The sequence below is a fragment of the Echinops telfairi genome, unplaced genomic scaffold, assembly GCF_000313985.2.
Source record: "Echinops telfairi isolate 266 unplaced genomic scaffold, ASM31398v2 ScPeMD7_7421;HRSCAF=8459, whole genome shotgun sequence".
NCBI classification, from domain to species: Eukaryota; Metazoa; Chordata; class Mammalia; order Afrosoricida; family Tenrecidae; genus Echinops; species Echinops telfairi.
Genome location: NW_022111321.1, coordinates 13019451 through 13030184, shown reverse-complemented (window position 1 = coordinate 13030184; position 10734 = coordinate 13019451).

Below are 10734 nucleotides of genomic sequence, written 5' to 3'. Positions count from 1 at the left end.
AAGACCTTCGGAAATATGTGTTTTCCAATGGTCTCAGGCAACCCCTGTGAAAGTCGTTCAACTCCCAAAGGGGTCACAACCCACAGGTTGAGAACCACTGATCTACAGTGTCTTCTGGGGTGGGGGATGAGACAAAACTTACCAAACCTCACCTTCATAGTGGATTTAAACATGCCTGCCTCATATTCTGTGGTCCAGGGCATGTATTATCCATCTCCCAGGCTCACTAATTTATGGTCCAAATGAAATGACAGTAGGTTTCATTGCCTTTTTCCTGGTCAGTTCCCACACATAGCCCCCCTATAGGGCAGCATAGACTTTCTTATAGGGTTTCTAAGGATGTACATATTTAGGGGAGCATATAGCCTTCCTCATTCTGCAGCAGAGTGACTGGTGGATTTGAACTTCTGACTTTGCAGTTAACAGCCCAACTCATCACCCCCTAAATCACCAGCTCTCAAATAATAATTTTCAAGCAGTGCCAAAGCAAGAGAAAAATGGATTAAAATATTGAAGTTCAGTGAGCAGAGTAAAGGAGAGGGCAAAGAAATAAGGCAAAATAATATCATTTTAACAAGACAGAGCATACAAATATATAATTGATTGACTGCCTCAGTCTAAAAGTCTACTAAAATTGGTAGAAACTCTAGTGGATAAAAATGGCCATTGGTGTTTTTTATGCAACAGGATAATTGACTATATTTATAGGATCAAAATTCCAAAAGAAATGCCTCCAGTACACTTGGAAATTATAGATTTGCTGAAAACTCTTGTCCTGTTTGCAGAGGAACATCTAAGCAAGATGAGAAGAAGCTGGCCAGTCATTGTAAGAAAACAAAGATCCAGATTTAGAACAGCAAATCTAAGAATAAAACTGATAGGGAGATTCTATTGTTCAGTCCACGGAAGTGATGGCAGAGAGATGATTTAATATGCACTCTAGTCTAGAAAGGGTCATTATCTGGTGGTTTATGACCATCTGTTCTTTACCTTCCCCAAGGATGGAAAGGAGGAAATGAGCTAAAACTGCAGGAAAATAAATTTAGGTTAGACCAAACCAACACCCAGACGGGGAGTGAGGTGACGTTGCAAAGCAGGATTGTTCTGGATTTCCTCTCAGTCCTCATCTGGGACACACCAGCCATGGACCCATTTCAGATAAGTTCTGCATCAGCTAGCTGGGTCAAACCCTTAAATCTTTTAAGACTCTAAAAAATAGATATGTAAAAAAGATGATGGAAAGACACTTTGGTATACTTACTCTTTGCTGCCCTAAAACTTTGGACTGACCAGGCGTACTTCCTATATTCTGAGTAAAGGGCTATCCTTTGATACTACAGACCCATTTTAATTGGCTCCCCACTAAACTGTGGGCCCGTTCCTTTGCACCCTCCTGCCTGTTACTCAAATATCGCAGAGTGGTGTTTCTATAATAAAGAATGAGAGTGGCAGATCCCTGTGTAAATCCTACTACCGTCCAAGGGAGCCCCAAGGTACAATGAGCTGCTGTTGGACTGCTAAACATAGGATCAGTAATTCAAAACCACAGTTGCTTTGTGGGATAAAGATGAGGTTGTCTGCTTCTGCAAAATTTTGAAAAGATTTATAGCTCAAAGCCCCTGTGGAGCAATTCTCCTTTCTCCTGTGGGTTGTAATTAATTCAATGACAGCAGGTTTGGTTTCATTTTTGTTTACAATCCAAAGATCTTAGCACGGGCATTAGCTGGGTCTGTGGGTCACCTGGGACTCATCTTCTGTCTATCTGTCAGGTGAGCCTCAGGTTGCAGCAATGCAGGGCCACATACAATCTCTGAGTAAGTCACGGGCACCTCATACTCTACGCCTTTCATCTGCATTTTCCTTTCCCTCGAATGCTTTGGAGTATTCCTTGTGTGGAAAATAAGAAAATCTTCAATTCTCCATGCAATGATTTAGCATTTCTCAAATTCTTTAAATAAACTTCAGTCCCTTGAGTACATATTTGTCTCCAGAGAGCTCAACATGCAATATGATGGTCTTCAAGTCTATCTTTCCACCAAGCTATGGCCAATTTGAGAGGAAAAGTAGGGATAATTCTTGACTCATTATGCCCAGTTTCCCAATAACGTTTTCAATAGAAAATATGAATACATTAATGATACATAAGAAATTGTGCATTAGGGCTGACTGTGATGATGTATATACAACTCTTTTTAGAAGCAATTTAACTATGGAAGTGTATGATATGTGAATATTATATAAAAAAAACCACTAAAAACATAGATACCAAACTTGACATATAATTATCTTGAGTGAAGGAGAGACAAGTTTTGTTTAGGGAGCATTGAGTTCATTTTAATTGTGGTTGAATAATTTATAGAGGGATACCAATCATGGTTGTACAACACAAAGAGTATAATCAATGGCACTGAATTATACATGTAGATGTTGTTGAATTGATTAATGTTTTGTTGTGCATATTTTTGCCAAAATTGAAAAAAATTACACAAATAACAATGTGTGGGGAAAAATAAATCATTCTAAAATTGATTGTCATAAAGATTGTGCGACTCTTCTTGAGATGGTTGAACTATTGATTGTATGCTATGTGGATGAGAGCCAATACATTGTTTATAAGAAATAAATTATGAAATTGGTTTCTCGAATTAAGAGTACAGATTAGAAGAACCGAAATGCTGGAAAGTGACATGGTAACAAAAAAGAAGAAACTTTCATTTTAGTTCTTCTTGTAGTTCTAGCTCCCAACCAATTATCAGCCTTTCTTTTGTAACAGCAACAATCCTCTTCATATTACCGTGGGTTAGGGAGAACAAGTACAAATGAGGGTCTTTTGTAAAAGTGAAGGGGCATAAAGCAAACTTTTGAAAAGTGAAGGCTACCTGTAGTTCAGGGTGAAGGAAAGCTAAAACGGGCTATTGAACATAAGGATGAGGAATTGGTACTTAACTCGGTAGTTGATGAAGAGATGCTGAAAGTTATTGATTGGGAGTGTGATCAACAGCATGTAGACACCCTGAAGTAGGAGGAAAATAGGAAAAGAGACTGATTACAGCAATTTACGTAAGAAACAACAAAGGGCTGGATGATAGGAGGTAGCAGTGGGAGTGACAATGAGGAAAACCAGACAAGATTTTTTTGTAGAGAAAGCATGCAAGCTTCAGGATTAGATGACTGAATGGATTAAATTTGAAAAAGAACAGAGAGAGGGAGTCCAGGGATGATCCGCAGTCCCAACTGGGCTCTATGGGGGTGGGGTGGTGGGGGAAGCAGCACAAATGAATACATTATGAAAACCAGAGGATACAGACAATAACTGAGGTTTTGGTGTATGTCTAGGTAAATGCCAAAGAAACATGCAGATGAAACCACCTTTCAGGTTTCTAAAGATTGTCGACTAGAATTCAGGCAGAGGTTTGCGTAGAGAGCTAGGTGTTGGCTGCATAGAGACCATGTTCCAAAGTATGAGTTCCCATCCACAATCTTTTGGAGGCCCCTACACTGTGTGAAAGGCAATTCACTACGATTCACTTCACTTCTCCTTCATTGACATCTGGGAACTAGATCAGCATTTTCAGCCCCAATAGAGCATGGACTGCCAGCAATATCACCACATGTCTGCCAATGTGCTATACTGTTGGGGCTTGTATGTTGCTGTGAGGCTGGAAATTGATGAGTAGTTCAAATATCTGCAGGGTGACCCCATGGACAGGTTTCAGAGGACCTCCTAGACTAGGACAAAGGAGAAAGGCCTAACAATCTACTTCCAAAGCTAAGTCAATGAAAATATTATGAATCACAATAGAGCATTGTCCAACTCTTTCGCTTTGGACATGTAAATAATAAGGATCAATCACTTGAAAGGACATCTTTGTTGAAGGGCTAGCTAAGACAAAGAAGACCCTTGGTGAGATGGATGGCAGAGTGTGGACTTCAGTGATGGATTTCAACATACGGGATTGGGTAGGGTCTCATTCTGTTGTAAATAAAGTTGCCTGGAGTTAGAATCAACTCAATAACAGGTATCTTTCCATCTATTCATAAGTAAAAATGTGTTTATGAAGTCTTTAAGAAATATCAAATGCTCTATGGATGTAACATTAACTGTAGCCTTTTCCTGGATCATGAACAAGTATGAGAGAATTCCCTAGAAGATGCAATAGTGATTAAAATGAATTATCCCCAATTGGTGAGACAGAGGGAGAGTGAGAGAGAGAAGGAAGAGGGAGACAATGAATTTTATTTTTTAGTACTTTCAGTAAACATCAATTTTTTCTTGGTTCTGAGAGTTGAGAAAAGTTCATGCTTTGTAAAGGTTTACTTTTATATGCTGTAGATGTAACTTGGCACTACAAGATAGTGTTCAGATGCACGCACAAAGCTTGCTCTTTTTTGAGAAGCTGTTTCTTTGCTTTCTTCTCCCTAATCGATCTTCAGCTTGACATAAGACTTACTACCCAGGTGAGAAATGATAAAGTCCATTTTACACACTAAAGAAATTCAAGAAAGGGAATTTTAGTCCTATTTACTTGTTCTCTGTTCTCTATGGTGTTTTATTTTATTTCCAATCCCAAAAGTCTCAAGGTCAACTTTCTTTCATAAGCCAGAGAGGAATTATGGCTACCCTACAGGTTACAAGGAACTCTGCCGATGTTGTTCTTCATTACTACTATATAAAATAGATGTGTACCACCAGGTTCCTTGACTACAAGTAAGATACTGATTCAGTTAACTTTTCATTCCTTTCAATCTCATCACAAATTTAATGATAAGATCTTAAAAGTGCTTTGTCCATTCAACATATGGAAATATGTATTGGCAAGAAATATTTCTGAGAAGTTGTCTTAAAAAATTACATTGCAATAGAGGGTACCTACCTGGCTCATGTGACATGCTTTTCTATTTCTGACTATGTCTTTTAATCAGTTCGTCAGTGACGCCATGAATCAATGCAATGCACATACAATTCCACAGGTGAATGGGGTTACTGCATCCTGGAAGGACTGCTTGCATTGCTGTGAAAACCACATAGGATGGGAAATTTTCTGTGTGCTTTTGATGATGGAAATGATGATAATGATAACTAAACTGGGAAAAGCACTTTACAATGTCTTTAATAAGGATCTTACCTATAGCTTTTCAATGACTCAGCAGACTACCTGTCTAGTTCTCATGCTTGACTATGAATACTGTCTACCGCCATCATCAGGACAGCCCACTGTCTTCAGACACTCAACTCCAAACCCAAACAGCCACTGTATTCTTTTTCTTTAGAAACACAACCTGTGCTCTGGCTCCAAAAAGTAATTTTCATTAAAAAAGTGTTTAAATGCCGCATCGTGGTTATTTATCATTCTTTCAGAATAACTGGCAATTTTCTCACAGCATGTTATTGACAATTAAAAAGACAAGAAATATGAGATAAAGAATTCCTAAGCAAAATAATTAATAGCTTTAATTTTTATTCAATAAAGTGAAGGCCTACTCGAATCATAATAACACACTGGGAAACATTATCTCACAGCGCCTGCTAGGATCCTTTGAGATTAAAGCAATGAATAGAAGAGTCGGAGAGGAACTGCAATGCAGAAGCTACATTGAGAAATGACTCTTGTGAAAAAATTGAGGAGCTGATACCAAGGGCTCAAGCAGAAAGCAAAAGTTTTGAGAATAATGATGGCAACAAATGTACAAATGTGCTTTACACAATGGATGGATGTATGGATTGTGATGAGTTGTATGAGCCCCCAGTAAAATGGTTTAAAAAAATAAAATAAAATCATTTTTTTTAAAAGAGAGAAATGACTCTCAGTTCCCATCTCTAATCTTGTGGGGAGAAGGGGAGGGAGGAGATAAGCCAAGGGGTAGCTGAACACTCACTACGCAAGAATTGGCCACATAGAAGATGTGCCCGCATATCCAAATGTTAACATGAGGATAAAAAGCTTTCTCATTAGTTGTTTTTGAAAATTTTGAGATAGTTATAGATTCATATGCAGGTATAAAAATAATACAGAAATCTCAGGAACCTTTCCCTTATTCCTCCAGTAGTAACATCGTAGAATACTACAGTGCAGTATCACAGCTAGGATGTTGATACTGCTTTGGTCAGGATACATACATACATACATACATACATACAGAGCATGTATCACCACAAGGATTCATTTGATCTTGGAGCCATGCCCACTTTTCTTGCACCTTTACCATCACCTTAACGCCTGACACTGTGCATCTGTTTTTCATATCTGTAACTATGCCATTTCAAGAGTATTGTATCAATAGAATCATGCAGTATATAATCTTTTAGGATTGTCTTCTGACTCCGTGCAAAGAGAATTTGTCTATAGAATTCCTCCTGGTTGTTGCTTGAATCAGTAGTCTCTTTCTTCATTGCTGTGTACTATGCCATCATCTAGAGGTAGCACAGTTAATTTATCCATTTACCCACTGAAAGATGCCTGAGTTGTTTCCAGTTTGGGCCAACTAAAAAATAAAATAAACAAATTTACTGCCATCGAGTAGATGCTGACTCATAGTTTACCCTAAAGGATAGGGTAGAACCTGGTGGATTTCCAAACTGTAACTCATTTTGGGGGGTTTCAATTATTTTACTAGGGGCTCTTATAGCTGTTATCACAATCCAGCCAGCCATCCATCCATTGTGTCAAACACAATTGTACATCTGTTGCCATAATCATTTTCAAAACATCTTCTTTCTACTTGAGCCCTTGATACCAGCTCCTCATGAACTCTTGTTTTCATGTGTTACACCAACCACTGTCTCCCTTCACCCACTTCCCTGTTGTCTGTACCCCTGGGAAGGGGCTACATGTAGATCATTGTGATTGGTTTTCCCTTTCTTCCCCCCACGTTTCCCTTACCCTCCTGGTATCTTAACTCTCATTATTGGTCCTGAGGGGTTTATCTCTCCTGGATTCCCTGTGTTTCCAGCTCTTATATGTACCCATCTGCATGCTCTGGTCTAGTCGGATTTGTAATGTAGAATTGGGGTCATGATAGTTGGGGGGAGGAAGCATTAAAGAACTAGAGGAAAGTTCTTCTATACTGTACCTTGACTGGCTCATCTCTTTCTTGTGACCCTTCTGTAAGGGGAGGTCCAATTGACTACTGATGGGCTTTGGGCTTCCACTCTGCACTCCCCCTCATTCACATTGATATGATTTTTTGTTGTTATTGTTCTGGGTCTTTGATCCCTGATATAACTGATCCCATTGACACCATGTGATCACACAGGTTGGTGTGCTTCTCCCATGTGGGCATTGCTGCTTCTCAGCTAGATGACTGCTTGTCTAGATGCTATAAAAACAAGCCTTTAAGACCCCAAATGCTATATATTTTGATAGCACCATCAGCCCTCTTCACATTTGCTTATGCACCCATTTTGTCTTCAGTGATCATGTCGGGAAGATGAGCATCATAGAATGCCAGGTTATTAGAACAAAGCGTTTTTGCATTGAGGGAGTACTTGAGTAGAGACCCAATTTCTGTCTGCTACTTTAATACTTAACATATAAATATATGTACATAGCTCTATTTCCCTATCATTATATATAAATACATTTACATATGTACATGCCTGTATTTAGACCTCTCGAAATGTCATTTGCCTCCCACTTCTTTCCTTAATCTCCATTTACTTTCCTCTTGTCCCACTATCATGTTAGGCCTTCATTTGGGAAAGGGGCTGTCAACCAACCCCGGGACAAGGGAACAACAAGTGATCTAAAATTGATGACGAGGAGGGTGTAGGATACTGGTGGAGCTTGATCAAGGGCAATATAGCCGAGGAATGACTGAAACTCCAATGAAGGTCACACATGATTGTGGGACTGTAACTCTTTCAGGGAGTAGAAAGTCCTTTCTTTTTCCAAAGGAGCTGCTGATGGTTTTGAACTTCAGAACTTACAGTTAGAAGCCCCAAGCATAACTACTTTGCTGCCAGGGCTACTTTTTGCCTAAAGGCTATTATAAATAAAGCAGCTATCCCCATCCACCTACAGATTTTCCGTAAATATTATTTTTTATTTTATTACAGTGAATGCCAACAGGAAAATTTCTGGATTGCCTATTACTGTGTGTTATGCGCATCAGCAATGCATGCATGGCTGAGGGTCTCTGCATTTTTGCTAGCAGTTAGTGCTGTCACTAAATTTAATTCACAAGGCTCACTGTGGTTTTCATTTGCATTTGTCTAATGGCTAATGTGTGAGAAAGATGAGGCTTTCTGGTCCCTAAAGAGTGACAGTGTAGGAAACCTACAGGAGCAGTTCTACTTTGTCCTAAAGGATCATTATGAGTTGGAACTGACTCCTTGGTAGTGAGTTTCGGAAGGCTAATGATGTTAAACATCTTTTTATGTGGCTGCCTACATCTGAATGTCTTTTTTGGTAAATGTCTTCATTACTTGTACTGATTTCGCAATTATGTCAATTGCTTTCAGTTAGTTTTCTCTTGAGTTTTGAGGGTTCTTTATATAGTCTACCTACTAGATCTTTATCATCGACACACTCCGCAAATATTTTATCCCATTCTGGACCTTATTATCTTATACTCTCAGCAGGAAATATTTGAGAGTCTATTTCTGGGTTTGACATTCTATTATATTGATCTGCATACCTATTATTCAGCCAGTTTTCCACTTTATACATTACTGTACAGTTTTGATTGTTGTAAAGCTACAATACAATAATAAAAAGTGGGATACTGGCAGAATAATAAATATGTAGATAAATAGAACAGAATTTAAGAAGGATTGATGCATTTCCATTGCAATGCTGGAGAAGAATATTGAAAGTACCATGGACTAATAAAAGGACAAACTGACTTGTCTCTATTTTTATTTTATTGCTTTATCTAGACGTTCCAACACTGTGGTGTAACAAAAGCAACATTCTTGCTTTGTTCCGAATCTTAGGAAGAAAGCATTCAACCTTCTACCAGTAAATATATTGTTACCTGTAGTTGTGTTTGTTTTACTTTTTTTCTTTGTCAAATATTGGAAATGTTCCTCTATGTCTCATTTTTGAGCTTTCTTATCATTAATGGATGCTGAATTTTGTCAAAAATCTTTTTTGTATTGAACAACATAATCCTATCATTTTAGTCTTTAGTCTGTTAGTGCAGATTACAGCGATTGATTTTAGACTATCTAACCAGCTTTCCATCCCTTATATAAATCCCACATGGTCATTGCGTATACATTTTTTATGTATTGTGGATTTCTGTTTGTTAATTTTTCTTAAGGATTTCTACCTCTATATTCACAGGTGTGTAGGACTTTTGTTGTATGCTTTACTGTATTTGGATTTGGTAAGAAGATAATTCTAGTTTCACTGGATAAACTAGAAAGCATTCCCTTCTCTTCCACTTTCTGGAAGAGATTGAATATAGTTTGGGTAAATTCATTTTTTAGAAGTTTTAGTAGAATTATCCAGTAGAATGATTTATGCCTAGAAATTTCTGTTATGGGAGTTTTTAAATTACCAATTCAATATCCTTAATAGTGATAGGGTTAATTAAATTATCTATTTCATATTGGGTGAGTTGTATTAGTCTGTGTTTGTCATGAAATAGTTCAATGCTTCGAAGTTGTCTAATTTATGTGTCTACAGTTGTTTGTAATATTCCCTACTTCTTTTTTTGGATATCTGTAGGGTCTGTAGTGAAGTCCCTTGTTTCATTCATTATATTGGTTAATTTTGTCTTCTCTCTTTTTTGCCCCTATGTTAGTCTTGCTAGCAGTTTTGAATTTTATTTATTATTTTTAAGACTGTTTATTTTGCTCAATTGTTTTTTCTGTTCTTAATGTTATTAATTTCTGCTCCTTTTTATTTTCTTTCTACTGTTTGCTTTGAGCTTACTTTAAAGTTCTTTTTCTAAGTTCTGATTATTTGTTTATGGCTTTTTCTCCTTTTTAAAAATATAAACTGTATATAAATTCCACTCCCATTACTGCCTTAGCTGTAACTTACCAATTGTGAAGTCACATATTTTCTTGCTCATTTATGCCATAGGTTCATTATCATGATTATTTCCTTTGATAATTCCACTTTTATCTCTGAATTCTTAAAAAGTGTCTTATTTAGTTTCTAAGTGTATGTAAATTTTTCCAATATATTATTATTACTGATTTCTAATTTTATTCTATGATGCTCAAAGAATGCACCCTATAAGATTTGAATTGTTTTAAATGTGTTGAGGTTTGTATTACAGCTCGGGTTATGATTTATCTCTATATATATTTTAACAGGCATTTAGAAAAGGGAAACACATCCTCTGCTGCCAGTGGTTTCTGTATAAGAATATGTGGCTTGGTGGTACTGTTGGGTTCTTCTATACACTAGCTGAAGTTCTGTCTGGTTGTTCTGTCACTTATTAAGATATATCTTTTTCCATACTTTTGTTTAAGCTTCGGGGTGTATCAGGTTGTATCCTTTCACTAGACTTGTTGAATCTGTATGTAAGCAAGTAATCTAAGAAGTGGGACGATGCAAAGAAGAACTTAACATCAGGATTGAAAGGAACCTCACTAACAATCTGCGATATGCAGATGATACCTGAGGACTTAGGGCATTTACTGATGAAAATAAAAGACTATGGGTGCACAAGCAAGTATGGTGAAGAAAGCTGATGGTGCCCAGCTACCAAAAGATATATCACCTGAAGACTTAAAGACCTGAAGAAAAACAACATCTAGCTGAGAGACAACAAAAC